This window comes from Sceloporus undulatus, chromosome 9 (genome assembly GCF_019175285.1).
Source record: "Sceloporus undulatus isolate JIND9_A2432 ecotype Alabama chromosome 9, SceUnd_v1.1, whole genome shotgun sequence".
NCBI lineage: Eukaryota > Metazoa > Chordata > Lepidosauria > Squamata > Phrynosomatidae > Sceloporus > Sceloporus undulatus.
The window spans coordinates 10,683,672-10,702,803 of NC_056530.1; the positions used below are offsets into that span (position 1 = coordinate 10,683,672).

The 19,132-nt window shown below is 43.5% G+C and overlaps 1 protein-coding gene across 2 annotated transcripts in view; it reads right to left on the reverse strand.

Annotated features, from left to right (window-relative positions):
* Positions 1 to 19,132, reverse strand: part of DLGAP3 (DLG associated protein 3) — a 175,903-nt gene that overhangs the window by 37,933 nt on the left and 118,838 nt on the right. The gene's annotated exons all lie outside the window — the stretch shown is intronic.

Sequence of the window (19,132 nt, forward strand, 5' to 3'; positions counted from 1 at the left end):
GGGAGATATTGTGATGTTACTACAGCTTACAGTGGACCTTGCTGACTTAGGGATCAATCAGACATTGTTTTTTTTTTAGCACGACTATGCAAATACTGTAATCTCACTCATGCATTCCAGCTTTGTTGTTCACACTATGGAACTGCATCTCTGCATGTCTCTTCAAGTTCTATTGCTTACATGTATCAGCACTCCAATAAAGATGGAATGAATGATGCGAATGCATTCAAAGCACACTCAGGGCATGCAGAGTTTTATCTCGGTTTACCCTGGGTCTATTCACAACAGTTAATCACACAGCTGAGCATGTGAAACACTTAGAAAAACCTGGAAACAAAACTGAGATCAATTATATCAGGTTCAGGTTTTTTTTGCCAGCCTCCCCCCTGCAAAAACAAACAAACAACAAACCCTTAATTGGATGCATTAGAAATGCATGTGAACAACAAAGATTCAACCCAGATTCTACCTGGATTATTTTCACCGTCTGAATACCCCTTAGCTTTCATAAAGGGATTCAATGCTCCATTGGAGACTCACCCACAGGATTCTAGCCAAAGTTGTAAGTCCCTCAGGTTACTAGTTACTATGAAACTTTGATCAAAGGTCAAAGGGTCCCCATGATTGTCTCTTCTGGCCCAGCATTCAGGCAGCTGCGGTCAGTGGGGCAATGAATATTCTTTTAGTCCACATTTTAAATTGTCCATAGGGTTAAACTGCACCCAAAATTTGATACTGAAACTCCAAGTGGATTCACACTCCCTGAAATTGATCACGGGTCATTTGACACCTTTGCAGAACGGATGCTTATCTTGCATAACTGCCTTTCTTATTGAGAAGGTGTGTGCACTAAACACACCTAAATTTGTTCTAATCCTAATATTCTCATTTTGGATTTTTGTACATTATTGGGCCTGGTGTGGCTCCATCCAAAGCTAATGCTACTAAAAACAGAGCACAAGATAAAGGAGGAGGACTGGTGTATGTTAAATGACTTTGCAAACAGGAGCTTCTTTATCTGAGGTTTTGTTAACTCAGGTATCCCTGTACATCTTTTAGCCCCTGAAGGGGGCAGGAAGAAACCATTTTAGTTGACCAAAAGTTGATTTCTAGAAAGCAGGTAAACTATCCAGGTGCACACCTAAATCATATAAAGTTGAAATCACTGCAAAATGAAAGGCTGCTATAAAACAGAATTAATTAGACTGAAAATCTTTCCCGAAAATGAAAACAACGACAACACTGGCATAATTAGATCTTATGTTTAAGGGATGCATTAAGAGAACTAGAGTAGCATTAGTTAGCAGACAGACTCAAAACGTTTTGCCAAAATAAATGTCCTTTCCCTTTGTTCTGTTGTCTTATGTTGTACATGCTTTGGAATGTAAGCTCCTTGGGACAGAGACTTGTCCTCTTGTGCACCATAAAGCATCAAGTATGGTATGATACAGATGGAGAAATGGAGAAGAAATGCAGCAGTGTGCACACATCCATTATTTTGGGACCTAGTTACTGCTGTGCTTAATTCCTCTTCTCCGTCTTCCTCCCTTTCCCCTTGTGTGTCATGTCTTATTTAAACTATAAACCCGAGGACAGAAACGATCAAATGAGCAAGTGAATCTAGGAGTCTTTCTGGCTAAAGGGAAGAATGGAAATGCTAAAAATAAAATAAGAGATAATTAAAGTAAAATGGCAACCAGTATTTGGGAGGTGATGAAGACAGGGGGGGCTTTGTTGAGGCATGCATAGTCTGTACTTGAAGAATATATACCCACATTGCAGAAATCTAGAAAGAAATTACTTTTTTCCATGCTGGCTAAGGGATTTTGGGAGTTTTAGTCCAAAAAGTAACCCTTTCATCTCTGCATTGTCTTAGATGTCAAACAGGTTGTACAGTGGCAGCTGGTTGCTCTGATGTCAGTCGATGGGGCAGTGAATAACATTTCAGTCCAAAGTTTTAAATTGTCCAAGATGCTACACCCTGACAATTGTAGCATCTTGGATAGCTCCTGTAACATTCGAGGTTAAACTCAGAATGGATTTACACCCCCTGAAACTGGAGCCACAATGGCCAAAAATGTACAATGGAATATGAAAGGGAACGTACACAAGTGCATGACACCTAATAGGATTCTTGCCATGGGCTTCAATCATATATGTGTGCATGTGCCTTCCAAGTTGGCTGTTGACTTATGGTGACCCCATGAATTTCATAGGGTTTTCTTAGACAAGGAGTACTCAGAGGTGGTCTTGCCAGTTCCTTCCTCTGAAATATTGCCAACAGCACCTTGTATTCATTGGCAGTCTCCCATCCAAGTACTAATCAGGGTTGACCCTGCTTAGCTTCCAAGATCAGATGGGATCTGTAGCCTCTAGGTATTAGTGCAGCATAAACACCTGCACCTGGACACATACCATGGCAACACTAAGCAAATCCCATGCAGAATAGTAATATTGCACAACATAGGTTAGTGACTGGCTGCCATTGTGCATTTCACAATACACGCTGCACAACCACAATGGAAAGTAGAGGATGCACAACTGAAATGCATAATCACAAAGCAAAGTACAGTATAGGATGCACAACGCACAGTGGAAGGTATAGGACGCATAACCCACAATGCAAAGTATAGGATACACAGCAGCAATGCATAATCAGAATGCAAAGTATAGAATGCAGAACCAAAATACAAGGTGCAGGATTCACAGCCACAATGCAAAGTATAGAATGCACAACCACAAGACAAAATATAGGATGCACAACAACAGTGTGTAATCATAACGTGAAGCATAAACTGCAGAATCAAAAAGCAAAGTATAGGATGCTCAATCACAATATGCAACTTGCAAAAACAAGGCACAGAGGAAGATGCTTTCTGCAACTCCACTTTTGCTGCTATCAGCAGAATACATTTGCTGTGCAATGGAGACTCTTTGGCCCTGCATGCCTAGAGCAACGTACGTTTGTGTATACCTCTAAGTGAATTCCAGCCCTTATGTTTCTGCTCAGACCTTAGCCATGCTAGTCATGAATCAGAGACCTGTAGTTTGATATTTCCTCCCATGATCCAATTGTTGGGCAGCTGCTGAGCTGAAACTAAATTGCCTTCAAGCACCAGTGAAAAGTTTCCCTTTTTATCATTTCATTTTTCCTCTTAGTGTATGTGTGCGTGGGGTGGACAGATTCATTTTTAGCCACTCATAAAAAATGCAAGAAGGAAAGAGTGAATGAACCAGGAAAGAAAAGAAAAGAAAAGAAAGAAGAGACCAGCGGAAAGGAGGCTGGAAAATAAAAAGAGGGTGGGGGAAGCCTTTGGTCTAGAGGAAAAGCCACAAGGTCACTCCATTCTCAGAGTAGATTTATGGGGGCTTCACTCTCCAGGTTCTTGCAAGTCACAAATCACACTTCAATTATTCATAAATATAAAACGGCAGCGTTAAAAATAGGAGGGGAAGAGCAGCAGCCGCTGTCCTGACATCGGCAAGGGAATGGCCTTGTCAGTTAAACCAAGATGGGCTGCAAGTAACACATATTAATCAAAGGCTGTGTCTACACTGCAGAATTAATGCAGTTTGACGCTGCTTGCAACGAATTGTGAACAAAGGATCCACACTCGGACATGAAGAACCTCACAGCTATATCAGTATGGAAGCCAAGCTAAAGTGACCTCTCACTCTTCTGCCTTGGGTTCCCAAGGATCTTCCAGGCCTTAGGGCGAGGGAAAGGCATTTTCTCTGCTTCTCAGTGTCCCTCGCTGCCTTTGCCTTCACTCCCTTCCTCCCAAGGTCCAAGGGACTTTCCCCAGCTGTTTATGAAGCCCCCTCTCTGCCGCTATGTCAGAGCCAGTCCTGTTGCTGCATTTCAAATCGGCTGTATGTGCAACAGCTGCTGTGTAAGGGATTTATTTTAACCTCATTAGGACCCTTCAAAAAGCCATCTTCCAGGGAGGAAATAACTGATTCTCCTGTGTAGCTTGACTAATTAACAGGCATCATTAGCAATCTTGTTAGCATATTTTAAGCGAGGGCGCCATAGGAGTCTGGGAAGGTAAAATGTACCAGGTATCTGCAGAAGCCTTCAGTTTCAGACCAAAGTAGGGCCTGTACACATGGGCCAAAGGGCCTTTGTTTCCCCAGCTTTGTGTTATTATGTATGGATGATGCAGGCCAGGATAGGATCGGCCAGTCCAGACGCCAGTCTGGTGGTCGTGGACGGATCCCACCCAAAGGGAAAATTTGCTGGATATTTGCCATGGAGTTTCTTGGGAACTCTGTGGTGACAGCCAGCAGACCGGATGGCTCCTCTGTTCCATACAGTACTTGTTTCTGCCATAGTGTCTTCTCTGAAGGCATGTATGGATGATGCAGACCAATTGCTCTAGGCTGGGGTTGGCCAATCTGGATGCTAATCTGGTGCTCCTGGACAGATCCCAGCCCAAAGGGAAAAAACAGTGGATATTTGCCATGGAATTTTTTGGGAACTCCATGGTAATAGCAGGCACACTGGGTGGCCCTTCCCTGTTGCAGCCATTGCATCTTCTCTGAAGCTATTGCAGGCCAATAGCCCTGTGTTGGGATCGGCCAGTCTGGATGCCAATCCCATGGTCCTGGAATGATCCCAGTCCAAAGTGGTCTTAGTGGATGTTTCCCATGGAGTTTCTTGAGAACTCTGTAGTGAAAGCCGGCAGACTGGATGGTCCTTGTGCCCCAAACCCGCTGCCACCATGGCATCTTCTCTGGAGGCCTTTGTCGCAGCCTGTGATGTTGGATGAGGTACCTGGCCACATAAGTATAGCCAGACACCCAATTTCCACCCATATGGGCTGTGTCAGGAGCCTTCATAGAAGACGCGATGGTGGCGGCAAGTGAGTGGCGCATGGTGTCAGTGGCTCAATGGCATGGCAGTGGGTGAGTGTGTAAACCCATCATGACACTGGCAGACCATCACCACACTAGTTTGGCCATGGTATCATACCCATCATCTCAGACCTGAAGTGTTTCGATTAGGACTGGATGGAGGGAGAAAGTTTTCAGGTTGTGAATTTGGGCCATGAGGAGCTGGAAGAGAGATAGTTTGAGAAGGCCATAATAAAACTACAGAGCATGAGTGGGAATCAATCAGCTCACCAAATGTGACTGCAAATCCCAACACCCCTAACCAACATAGACAATGGGAAGTAATGCTGGGCATCCAGACACATCTTGATGCTGTACAGTTCCCACCTCTGCCACATAGGTATTGATTATTTATTTTTATGTATTTCATTTCTATGCTGCTTATCTCTTGGACAGGAACCCATGGTGGTTCACAGATAAAATTGTTTTAAAAAATGTTAGAATAAAAATTTATAAAGGAATCAAAATAATCCACAGAAGTTAAAAGGCACAACTACAGCACATGATTGAATCATAACAGCTTCTTGCTGTTTGATTTTCACATACAGTGCAAGTTTTCCTTGCTTTTTTAGCACCCGAGGAGCCGATCTCAAAGGAGAGGGAAGCATGTCGAACAAAAATGTTGGTGAGAACCAACAGAAAAGCATTTTCTTTAGCCCAGCCTTTGGAGAGCATTGCAAAAGGGCTGTGAAAATCTTTGCGCCATGATCCCTGGTTGGCTTGGACCACCCGACAACCTCATTTCTAGTGAAGTCACCAAGGGCAAATTGAAATTATGTCGCATCTTCATTTGCTTTTACCAACACCAGAAAACAGCCCTATTGGTTTGATTACATTGCACTGGTACCTCATCTTATCCAGTCATTATTATTTCTGTTCTATTCTATTATTTCTATCTGGCCTTTTTCCCAGTTTGGGACTCAAAGTGGCTTATATATCCAATTAAAAAAATTACACTGTTAAAAATCCACAAGACACAAGAATTAAAATGAAAGGAAATAATCAAAAATTTAAACCAGGTTAAAACGCACATCATTAAACACATGTGCACATGCACAACTATTAGCCGCCCCAGCATAACAGTTAACAAGATGTAACACAGTGTTTTGGTGAGACAAACTTCATCAAATGAATTGTGGGATCAGAGTTGGAGGAGACCCCCAAGGGGTCACACCGGACAACCCCATACTGCCATGCAGGAATACACAATCAAAGTACTCCCTACAGCCTCTGTTTAAAAACTTCCAAAGAAGGCAACTTCACTTGGAGGCAGCATATTCCACTGTCAAACAACTCCTACCATTAGGAAGTTCTTCCTAATATTGAGGTGGCATCTCTTTTCCTGTAGCTTGAATCCACTGCTCCATTTCATAATCTCTGGAGCAGCAGAAAACAAGCTTGCGCCATCCTCCATATGAGATCCCTTCAAATATTTAAATCACCCCTTAACCTTCTTCTCTGCATGCTAAACATACCTAGCTCCTTAAACTGTTTCCTTTCAGGACATGGTTCCCAAATGCCCATCCAAACAGACAAATCTTGTCTTTATTTGTTTGCAAAAATAAAGCAGAGAGGGTGCCAGTCTAATTTCTCCGGGAAGGGAGTCCCAAGGCCTGTAGCAACCGCTGAAAAGGCCCACATAATCCCTTTTTGGCTAGAATTCTTACTGGGTTACAGAGGTAGAGAACATATACCTGCTGCAGTAAAGCCAAACTGGAGAATAGATGTGGCTAACAAAAGGCTGGTTTTATTCAGTGTGCATACTTTCCTTCCCAAATCATAAAGTACATGATGCATGCAGTTGTGCAAATGAGATGCTACCTTCCTTGTTTCACTCTGTTGGTAGATTCCTTGAAGCCATGAGCAGCTACAAGACCAAGTGCAGAAATCTGATGGCATGCCTGTGTGACAGTGATATCCATAACAATGAGCAGTGAAGCCAAATGTTTGCAAAGATTTGAAATTTGGTTAACTGTCCGGTTTGGCCACTCAGACCAGAGTTCAAATCCTCACTTGGCCATGGAAACCCACTGGGTGATTTTGGGCAAGTCACACTCTCACAGCCTCAGAGGAAGCAAAGCCAACCCTATCCTGAACCAACCTTACTGAGAAAACCCCATAACAAGTTGGCCTTAGGGCCACCATAAGTCAGAGACGACGTGAAGGCACATAACACACACACATTGCATGTCAACTGTGACATATTGAAATACAGTATGGCAGGATATCAAATAGAAAAGACAAATAGCAGCTCTCTGAATATTTGGGGAGTATTTTATTTTAGAGGAACTTTTAAAGGGAAAAGTATTTCACCTCTATCAATAATATATGCATCTGGCCACAGCTCACTCATCATGCTCCCTTCCTATTTTAGGTACAAAGAATCTCAGGGGCTTTTTCTGTGTATGACGGAGCTCTCCTTTATAGAAGAAAGCAGGCTTCTGACTTTGTTGCAAGGAAGGAAGTTCTCCAGCCTCTGGGAGAAGTCAGGATCATATAATTTCTTTAACTATAATGGGCCTAAAGCGTATTACTAGCCTTAACTAGAGTAAAGCCATTGAATCAGTTGGATTTACTTATGTGTTGACTCACCATTCAAGAATTGATAGAATGGGTCTATTGTAGACTAACCTATAGGATTCTAACCCTGGTTTTCCACTGTATGCTCTTTAGGGCTCAATAAATGCAAAGTGTTATGTTATAACCCTACTTATGCTGGTGATGTTATTTGGTCTAAGTGGAAGGTGCAAAGATCCACCCACTGGCATGAAATAAATTACAACATGCACACACACACACACAAACCTACACGCACACCCCACGCTAATGGAACAGCTTTAATCTTGCAGTCGCTGTGGCCGTTCCAGTCGTTTTGTGTTTTTATTTTAAAAAGTCATAACAGCTCACCAAGCCTGTCATTACGTGGGGAGCCTGGCACTGCGCTGGCAAATTAGACAGAACAAACAAAGTCAGCCCCAGCGAGGGCGAGGGAGCTTTATTATTTCCTCACACAGAAGTTGGCGCTCAACTGGCACCCCCCTCCAAAGTCTTGAAGCATATTGGACATGCCTATTTGGGTCACGAGAAACACGAGCGCCAGATCTAGGATTTGAGGACCGTCCGCTTTCCCACGAAAGGCCTCTCTGATTTCTGTTGTCTGAGGATTCACAAAATCTAGCCTTCCCCCATGCAAAATGGTGGCATTACAGTGGGCTCTTGGCATCCGCTGGAGTTTGGTTCCAGGACTCCTCATGGATAAAATAAAATAATAATGAATAAAACAAACTTTATTCTTATACTCTGCCTTTCTGCTGCAGAAATCAAAATACCAAAATCAGTGGGTGCTCAAATCCCATCATATAGCATGGCATAATAAAATGGTGCCCCCTATCTTGGGATGTATTTACATTGTAGAAATTATGCAGTTTGACACCACTTTAAGGCATTTATCAAATGTGAATTTACCAGCTCAGATCCAGGGCGAGTGCGAATCGAGGGATGCGAATTCATGTCATAACGTTAATGTATTTTCACACCTGGTTCTTTCAATGGGAGCTCTTTGCGTGGGGCTTCCGCGGTGCTTCCGAACTGAATCCCTACTGGCTCCTCATTTTGGGGAGTCCGCTTAAAACTGAGTTGACAGGATTCGCATTGAGGCTCAATTCGAATTCACTGCTGATTGGGCTGGTGTGGAATTCCAATTTGCCTGTGCTCTGGAACACCACCGCAAAACCCCCGGGTTGCAAATTTCCCATGATGTGGTGCTGCAATTTCCCCCCATTTCCTTCCACTGGTCCTTTCCATTTTCAAGTGAAAGAGGCAGGTGAAAGGGGGCAGGATGAAATTGCAGTTGTTGATGTGTGCCTTCAAGTCATTTGCAACTAACAGCAACCTTAAGGCAAACTTCTCACGCGGTTTTCTTGAAAAGGCAACCGGGGGTGGGGAGCGATCCCCTCCATTAGTGCTGAGATAAGGCATGTTTCAAATTATTATTATTATTATTATTATTATCACGTTATAACATAATCCAGTTTTTATCTAGCCGCTTCACCCCGGAAGCGTAAAAGGTTGCAACGCATTCAGAGTCCCACTGAGCATGCGCAAGGCTGCTGATTCGAATTGTTCAATCCGCATGGTATGGTCTGGTGTAGTAATATAATGTGCACTCACTCCACTTTGCGTGAATCTGCATTGCGTGATTCGAACTGACTCTGCAACCCCTCGATTCGGAAGGACAACCAGGTGTGAAAACACATTCATGTTATAATGACAATCCACATTGCTTGATTCGCACTCACCCTGGATCTGAGCTGGTAAATCCACATTTGATAAACGCCAATGTGCTGTTGCACCATCCTATGGAATCCTGGAATTTGTAGTTTTACGAGATCTTTAGGCTTCTCTGCCAAAGAATGCTGGTGCCTCACAAAACAACAAATCCCAGGATTCTGTAGGATGGAACCATGATGGTTAAAATGGTGTTAAACTCCATTATTTCACAGTCAGGTTTTGGCCTCAGGAACATTCAGTAGCATCATGTTTAGGAAGCATGTATCAGTGGCTAGTAGTAGTTGTTGTTATATTTATATTTATTTGCACCCTGCCTTTCTCCCAAAATTGAGACTCAAAGCAGCTTACAATTTAAGAAAAAACAGTACAGCTAAAAGCATGCAAAACGTGAATATTAAAATGGGATTAAATGTGTTGTTGTTGTGTGTCTTCCAGTCATTTCTGGCTTATGGAGACACTATCGTGAGGTTTTCTTGGCAGGATTTGTTCAGAGGGGTTTTGGCCATTGCCTTCCTCTGAGGCTGAGAGAGTGTGACTTGCCCAAGGTCCTCCAGTGGGTTTCCATGTCTAAACAGGGTTCTGAAGCCTGGTGTTTAGAATCCTAGTCCAACGTTTATCAGACAAGGGGAATTGGAAGTATAATCCGATGGCAATCTGAATGCAATCATGGGATTTAATGTTATTGCGTGATAGACTGCCACACGCAAATTCGGGAAATGGGAAGTCAGTCCGAACGCAATCATGTGGTTTCATGTTATTGTGTGATAGACCGCCACATGCACATTCGGGCAATGGCATGCTATTTTCGGGCAATGGGGAGCCAGTTCGAACGCAATGCGCATTCACGTAATTGTGCGAAACTAGCGACTTTAAGTGAATGAGTTCTGGCCCCACTTTCTTTTCATTCGAATTTAAGAGAAATTCCTCCCATTTGATAAACTCCACAAACCATTATGCCGCGTTATCCACAGTTTTAAACTATTCAACTATTTACAGTTTTAAAACAATGTAAAAACACAGTTAAAAAGTTAAGAAGCAATTTAAAGCAATTTTTGGCTCTGTTGTGCAATCTGATTGGATGCACAGCCACCAAAAATTTCTAGATTATTTTTTAAAACAGTAAGGATTCTGAAGTCAAAGACTTTCATGTCCGGCATCCATAGTTTTTTGTGGGTTTTTCGAGCTATGTGGCCATGTTCTAGAAGAGTTTATTCCTGATGTTTCGCCAGAATTTCTCTGAAGATGCCAGCCACAGATGCTGGCGAAACGTCAGGAATAAGCTCTTCTAGAACATGGCCATATAGCCTGAAAAAGCCCACAAAAAACTATAGTAAGGATTCTTTCATTTTAACCTGAGACACACTCTTCGCCAGGTTGGACTGGATGCCCCAAGAAAGGAGCGGACACAGTTTTCGTTCTCTCGCCCCCATCGATTTAGCTGACTGCGCCTCTGCTTTGCCTCTGCTGTGACATATTCTTCTTAAAGCTTTTGGAGGAAGAGCGTAAGAGAAATTCACAGTATTCCCAAATGTCAGATACCCATAGAAGCCTTTCTGTTTTTACTTAGTGCTCCAGTAAAACAATCAATATTTTAAAGCCCCATGAAAAATTCATTTCCCTCCTTCGTGGTGCCGGCAAGACTTCTAACAACCGGAGAGAAGGGAAAAGACAACAACCGGCCCGCACCTTAGAGTTAAGACTGACTAAATGTGGCAGATTTCTTCGCTCTTTCTCTGAGATCAGGGGCAAGAATTGTGTGGCCCACAGCATGGTGCTGCACAACAACTCCCAGCTTTGGAGACCAGGTTTCAGTTCCCAGCTTGGCTTTGAAACCCACTAGGTGACCTTGGGCAAGCTACATTCTCTCAGCCTCCGGGGAAGCCTCCTCTGAACAAATCATGCTAAGAAAAGCCCTGCTTGATTGCCTCAGGGGCACCATAAGCCTGAAATGGCTTGAAGATACACAACAACAACGTCTTTAACAGGATGCTGGCCTGAGATCTTTTTTTTTTCACACTGCAAACTGACTGGCCGACTTAGGGCATGTCTACATGGGCTGATTAAATCAGTTTCCCCTCGCCCTCACAGTGACCAGTCTACACGACGCAGGGCCAAATCCCCAATTTGATCGCAGACTGTCTTCACAAGTGTAGGGCACTTCTACACCTATCCCTGCCTAAATCAGTTTTTAAAAACTCACAATTTACTCTGAACTTTTGCAGCAATGCTGGGCAGCTATTTACACACTTGTGCCACTTGGCACTGGCAACACTGGCACAAGTCGCTCTGAGGTCACAACGAGGTGCCCTGCCACATGGTCGATGCTGGGTGCCTTGTTTCTGACCTTAGAGTGAATGACTTACACCAATGGTGCCTCTCATAGGCAGCGCAGCAGGGATACAAGTGTAGGAGATACCTGGTTTTGCTATAAAGTGTAGTGATATCAGGGGTAGTGGGGGAATTCAGGGTAATTCCAGGGCTAGAATACTCCAGGAACAGCTTAGAATATTCTGGCCGGTGTAGACAAGCCCTTTGTTGTCTTAAACCTAATAACTGTACAGCACCTAGCTTTGGAAATCCTTTATAAATGCCAGATCTTGCAATGTTCCCTTTGCCCTCTATTTAATGGCCTCCTCCTCTATTCTGCATGCAGTGCTTCAATCCCTGACTTTGTGCTTTCTGTTCTTCTACTTCATGGTGAGAGAGACTATAGTCCCTTCTCTCACAGACAGACTTGTCAGGTGATTCCAGGGCTAGGGAAGGACAGGGGATGCCAGATAGATTAATAAACCTGTCTTGATGGTTGAACAGTCCCCAACACTCCGCCTGCATGGAGAGTTCCCTCTGGAAAAACGTGATCGAACTGGAGGTCATCTTGGACACACAATTTCATTTCTCATGCACTCCTTGTCGAAGGGACTCCATCTGTCTTTTACCTCTCCTGAAACCTCTCAAGCAGACTGACCTAGTTCAGCTCCATGGCAAATCAAAGGACAAATTTACAAAGCCAGAATTGGTTGCATGCAGGCATAGAGAACCATGTGGCATAATGGCTAGAGAGCTGGAGTAGGACCTGGGAAACCTTGAGCCCTTTCATATTGCACCATTACAGTATAGCACTATGGTTCCACCTCAACTGTCATGGCTGCACCATCCTGGGCTTTGTAGTTTGGTGTAGCACTGGAGCTCTCCAGCCAAGAATTCTTAAACAACCCTCTTTTAAATGGCAGATCACAAGATCTCATAGAATGGAATCCTGGCAGTTAAAGAGGGTTCGTTGCATTATAAACATGTAGTGTGAAAGGGCTCACTGACATGGAAGCCTTCAACTATCCCTTTGCAACTTGTATTTTTCTCTTATCCAATAGATGAGGCTTTTGATTCTATAGTCACACTGCCTCTTTCCTGAAAGTTATGTGCGATCTAAGAGTGGTCAACAGGCAAATTGAAGTCATGCACTCACCCCCTCACATAATAATAATAATAATAATAATAATAATAATAATAATAAGTTTTATTTATATTCTACCTCTCCAGAAAGATCGAGGCAGGTTTTCAAGGGAACTTGGCAAATTCTGTAGGCATTGGTCAAGATATAACTGGACACTGGTGAAACAGAAAAGCCTGCTAGTGCAGTAATGTGGGATTGATGTTCTCTGCCATTGTGCATGTGAAGGGGTTTAAGACTGCAAAACCAGCCTTGGGGGATCCATATGTCTACTCCTGACCTATACAATTTAGGCATTGAGAAGGAGGAGGAGAGAAACAGACTCAGTAATTGTAGTTTGCAATTACAGTAAAAATAATTAAATAATGGTCTAGATCCTGCATCATGCTTACATAATGCAATTCTGCACCAATGTAGTTATATAGTGGTTGTTATTACACAACCCTTCTGTTGAATGTCAAGATTGTGAAACCTGTTGTGTGTCTGCTCATGTGCCGGCTTCTTGTCCCATCATACACAAGAGGTTTTTCTGTAAGCGCACTGAACCTGGTGGTACATCGAAGGCACAGAGAAATACCTTCCAAGAATGTGCAGCCACATGGATGGAATCACCATTGGTTAGACCTAACTAGAGCCAGTCCATTGAATCAACTGCTGAATGGTGAGTCAACACACCGGTAAACCCTGTTGCTTCAATGGCTCTACTGTAGTTGGGACCAACAGCCAGATTTAGGGTGCAATAAAATTGTTACACTTGTGGAACTCCACAACCAGGATCACAATACACCCATTGCACAATGGCCAACCAAGTACAATGTGAGAGGGAACATTCACATTCACTAATAGGGTTTAGCAATTACTAGAGCTAAGTCCCAACTACGCACAACTGTTGTGTGTCAGAATATTTTTGGCACTATCCTTACTCCTGCGGCATTTTTGGTGCTTGCAAAATAAATAAGTTTGCATATTTACTTTCAATGCCTTCCCTTGCCTTCAGTGATGTCATCAGTGACTGAACTTTGACTATGCAGCATTTATCCTAGATATTGCACGATTAGGAAGGATCAGTCACATAGCTCTACTAGAAAGAAAAAAATGACAAGAGATGAAATGTTGCAAGTGAGAAGTGTTTTTTTTTTAAAGGTGAACATTTGCATAACCTACATCCCTCTTGGCTGGAAAAAATAAATCTATCACGAAAAATGTGCTATTTTCTCCAAGAAAACTGGGAAAAATTGGAGAACACTTCAAGCGGCTCTAAAATTAATCGGATCTCCGGCTTCTTTCTCTGATAATCATCGTATGGAGATCATTAAAAAAATTAAATTTAAAAAAAATCACTTTAATGATGCTGTCTCTTCATCTCTTTCCCCTCCCCTTTGAACAGCTAAACCCAAATAAGCGATCTGTGTGACTCACAAGCTTGCTTCTGACACTTCAAACACGAGTTCATTAAAACAAAAGAGAGCTGGACTCATTCATTATGGGTTTCTTGTTTTGTGGCACATCACGACGCAGCTACTAAGGCTCCAGGGAAATAAAGAAAGCAATAGCCCAGCCTGGATCCGTTCCATCCCTTCCCCATGCCAGTACCAACATCGGGAACAGCTGTTTCCAAAGAAGACAACACAATGCAATATGAGAAGATTCCTCTCCTTCCTATCTGTCTCACCATAGCCCGAGCCCTGCGGCTCTTCATATTTCAAGATAATTAAAGCTTAGTATACAGATTCCCCAGACGGGACAGCGTTGGACAGATCCAGACAAAAATAATTTTGTATCCGGAGCATGGAGGGGGGAGAAGCAGCAGCAGCAGCAGCGAGTTGAATCAAGTTAACTGTTCCAGGCAAAGGGTGTCTGCGAAAGAGGAACCAGAGTTTCTGAGCCAAATGGAACTTGCTAAGCGCAAAGACCCAACACAACAGCCAGATCATCAAGTCTTAATATTGTGCTGTCGAGCGCAGGAGTAATTACTACGGCTGGGAACTGGGGGCCCACATAATGATCGGCCCAGGATAACACAGCAGAGGATAATTGCTGTTACAAATAACTGCACCCCCCATCCATTGCCATCTCTGCTTATGTAGAGAGAAATTTACAACCCCCTCTAGTGCACCCGGCTGCTTTCGGGGACCTTGAAGGAGGGCAGCGTAATATTTGCCTTGGTGGGTGGGTGGGTGGGTGGGCAGAGCTCTCCACTGATGACCACAGGAGTTTAGGGGCAAAGGAGGAGATAGATTGCATTCTGCCAATGGACCACAAGCATTAATTTCCCAAAGGTGTGCTAGACCTGAACAGCGCCTGGCAGCAGGGGTGTTTTGCTCATTCGCTGGCACCCTGTGGTTCCCCGGCTGCGCCTAACAGCACCCTGCTGGGTGAGCAATCAGATGGCAACTGAGGGGAATGGCACTATCTTGGGATGGAGAGGGCCTAAGAGCCAGCCAGAGAATCCATTGCTTTCAGGGGAGGTTTTCAATTGGGAACAAGGCAAGCAAAATGAAAAAGGGTGGGGAAAAAAGTAACCCCCTAACAATCCAGGCTGCTTCCATTTTATCTAAGAAGGATGAGATTTGCCTTTCAACCACCGCTAGGAAAAGTAATTTTTTAGATTGCAATTCCCAGGCTGCATCCACACTGGAGAAATAACTTGGTTTGGCACTGCTTTAACTGCCCCGGCTCAAGGCTATGGCTCCACTCTGGGCCCACAACAAATTCCATAGCCTTGAGCCAGGGCAGTTAAAGCGGTGCCAAACCGGGTTATTTCTCCAGTGTGGATGCAGCCCCAGAAGCCCCTGATGAGGTGTAACTTTAGGAAGTAGACTGAAGTCTAAGAAAGCTCATGCTGCCAACCTCTTTATTTTGGTTAGTCTCAAAGGCGCGACAGGATCTCTCTACATATTTATTAAGTTTTGTTAACAACGCCTGGGATTTTGTTATCAAGTAGGCAGAACGTAACACTCTGCCAATGGCGTTCCATGCCCTTCCCATGCCCTGATATGAACTGGCCCAGCCAGGGTGGAGAAGTAACTCAGAGACTGATGGATCCCATGCAGTGGGGTGCTGACTCCACTCCAAGTTTTAGTCTAGAGTAGACTTTAAAAAAACTTGTCCAAGGTGCAGAACCCTGTAGCCCCAAATAGGTTCAGCACTGAGATAGCTCCTTTGCAGAATTCCAAAACCTGCAGCAGACTGAATGCCACACAGATGTGGGAGCCACTAAAAGTCAGAGATGTAGCTGTGTTAGTCTCAAATCTCAGTACGCAAAGGAATCTTGTGGCACCTTTGAGATTAAGTGAGCAAAAGAAGTTGTAGCATAAGCTGTTCTGGACTTGGTTTGCTTTCTGCTTTGACATCAGTTCACTCCATGCATCTGAAGAAGTAGACCAAGTCTGCAAAAGCTTATGCCACAACGTCTTTTGCACAGTTAGTCTCATGGTAGCCACTAGCTGCACCTGGATGCATATCACAAAGGTTAGTTTTGTTTGCAAGGGGAAAAGAAATCAAGATAGCATGGTGTAGATGAAGTCAGCATTGTGTAGTAGTTTGAACTTTGGACTACAACTCTGGAGATCAGGGTTTGGAAGAGACTTGAAGACACACAACAACAACCTAGATGGAGTGTGTCCTCATTTTTCTTCCCTTCTCAGTCAAACCCACCTTGGCTGATTCTTCATTATTTGAGTGACCTCTCTTTCCCTTTCCCAGCTCATAAACAACAGCAACAGTAGCTTTCTGGTGGTTGATAAAGACCTCAAGAGAGGTTTTGGAAGGGGTACAAAGGGCTAAAGTTTTGCCCTTTGCATTGCATCCAAAAGAAAATGTATGAAAGCATAAGCCAGTGTTATATGGATGTATGGCTCTAACAGAATTCGTAATAATTTTCAGAGGAGCACTTTATGCTACTCAGATGTTCTGCATTCTTCATCCATGTTCCTCCAGCAAGGAGTAATTCAAGACAATGTTGTGACCTGAATCAAAAGACAAGATGGCACCTGTCCCTCTGGTTCATGTAGTGGAGCTGACTGGACTGACAATTGAACTTTGCTTCAACACTGGTAGTAGGTCCTCCAATATATCTGAAGGCAGCAGACTTTATGGAGTGCAAAGCAGCCTGCTACCTGAGGTGGTTGCCCTACTTACTAAGAGTAAGGTCAGAGTAAGGAGAAAGTCTGAATGCATGGATTTACTTTATCAGACTATTCACCAAACTCAGTTCAACTGCTCAGGGGACTCAGGGAACTTTAGAGCAAAAAGGAGACTGTTTTCTAGGTTCTGACTTCTGGTTGACTCTGTTTGGTGATGGCCTACTTGGCCAAAGCTGTTTTTTATTGGATACTGTATAATGTGGACTGAATTGGGTCCTTTTTGCATGCCAAGTTTAGGATCTGCATTTTACACATGCAATTCTTCCTCCCAGAGTAGACGCTAAAGACAAGAGCTGTCAATAAATTAGATTTATCTCAAATACCCTTCAGCATTTCTCAAAAGGCACCTGGATTGAGATTTTCATAGCAGGCCCTTAAAATTTGGTGTTATCAGTTAATTAATCAATGAACAGACATATTCGACTAAATTATTTCACTCAAGAGATCTCATAGTAATGAAGACATAATTACATTTATGATGTCCATCTATGAATATGTATTTGGAATGTATTCCTTGAGCGCAGAGTGGCGTATATGGCTGCCCCTCACTTTAGCCAAACAACAGGTTTGTGAGACAGGACTGAATGGGATAGCGACTGGCTCAAAATGGAGGAAACATTGGCCATGGACACATATGGGGTAGACATGTTGGCCATGCAGCAAAATACAATAAAATCCAAAATCCACAAAACAGTGATGCCCTTTTTGGCCAACCAAAGCGTTTGAAACTTCACTGAGTTCTGCATCACACAAAGAAGAATAGTGATGATGTCTCAGGTCTACAATGATTTGAACCCTGGTTTCCAAAGTCCTTGTCCAACACCCAAACCACTATACCACAATATTTGGATCCTGGTTCACAAAAAAACTAAGTTACCAACTTTGATATGGGTTTAAATTCTTTAAAAAGAAAGTTAGGGGATATGTCATCGCAGTAAACAGAACAGTGTTTTTGATCCTTCTCTTTTGTCTAACACAGTTTACCTTACACCTGTCAAAGATCTTTCCGCAGCCATTTATCTCACCTTCAGAACGAATAGCACTTCATTAACATCTTACTGGAAGCTACGGAATCAAACACTTTGAAGAAGAATTAAAAGCTGCAATGTCAAATAAAAGCTTCAGGCTGACAAATGAGCAGGACTGGAGTTAAGTGAGCAACATTCAAGTCTATTGGTGTGGCTTCCATTTCTGGAAAGCCTATAAAGAAGCACTGAGCACATAAGGCGATGTTGTTGGGCCATTTCAGTATTACTACAGGTGGATGCACTTGTTGTTTTGGGCTGCCCACAAGTCAAGCTTGACTCATAGTGACTCTATGAGACATCTCCAAGTTTCCTTATGATCAACATCTCTGCTCAGCTCCTGCCAGTTCAGATCTGTGGCCTCTTTGACTGAGTCCAACCATCTGGCATGTGGTTTCATTGATATTACAGGATTGGAAATGGACTTCTTTGTGTGTGTATGTGCCTTTGAGTCACCTGTTGGCCTATGATGATACATAGGCTTATAGGCCAGTGGTTCCCAACCTTTGAAACTCCAGACATTTTGGACTTCAGCTTCCAGGAGATCCAGCCAGTATGGCCAATGCTCAGGAATTCTGGGAACTGAAGTCCAAAGCATCTGGAGGACCAAAGGTTGAGAACCCCTGTAATATAGCCTTTTCTCAGGAATCCTCAGAGGTGGTTTTGCCAGTTCTTTCCTCTAAAATATAGTCTATAGCACCTTGTATTTGCTGGTGGTCTCCCATCCAAGTACAGACGAGGGCTAATCCTGCGTAGTTCCAAGATCAGATGGGATCTAGTGCCTTTAGTACCCATGAAGATACATGTGCTACAGCTCCATCCTTTGGAATCCTGTAGTTTTACAAGGTCTTTATCTTTCTATGCCAGTGAATGGTGCCTCATTGTTGTTGTGGCGTGCTTTCAAGTAATTTCCAACTTATGGTGACCCTAAGGTGAATCTATCATGGGGTTTTTTGGCACGGTTTGTCCAGAGGAGGTTTGCCATTGCCGTCACCTGAGGCTGAAAGCATGTGACTCGCCCAAGATCACTGAGTGGGTTACATGGCCGAGCCAGGATTTGAACCCTGGCTTCCAAAGTTGTAGTCTAAAAGGACAAATCCCAGTATTCTATAGGATGAAACCAAGAGTTAAAGTGGTGTCAAACGGCATGGCTGTACAGAGGGAGGACTATCACCCCTCTATTACCGTCATCACCGTCATTTAAGCAGGCCTCCCTTGTCTCACATATGTTGTGCAGCATCGCACAGGCACTCACAACAGTCACAAAGTAGTGCTCCTCTACAGTGAGCTGCCCGGCCAGACATCCCCAGCGATTCTTCAGCCTTCCA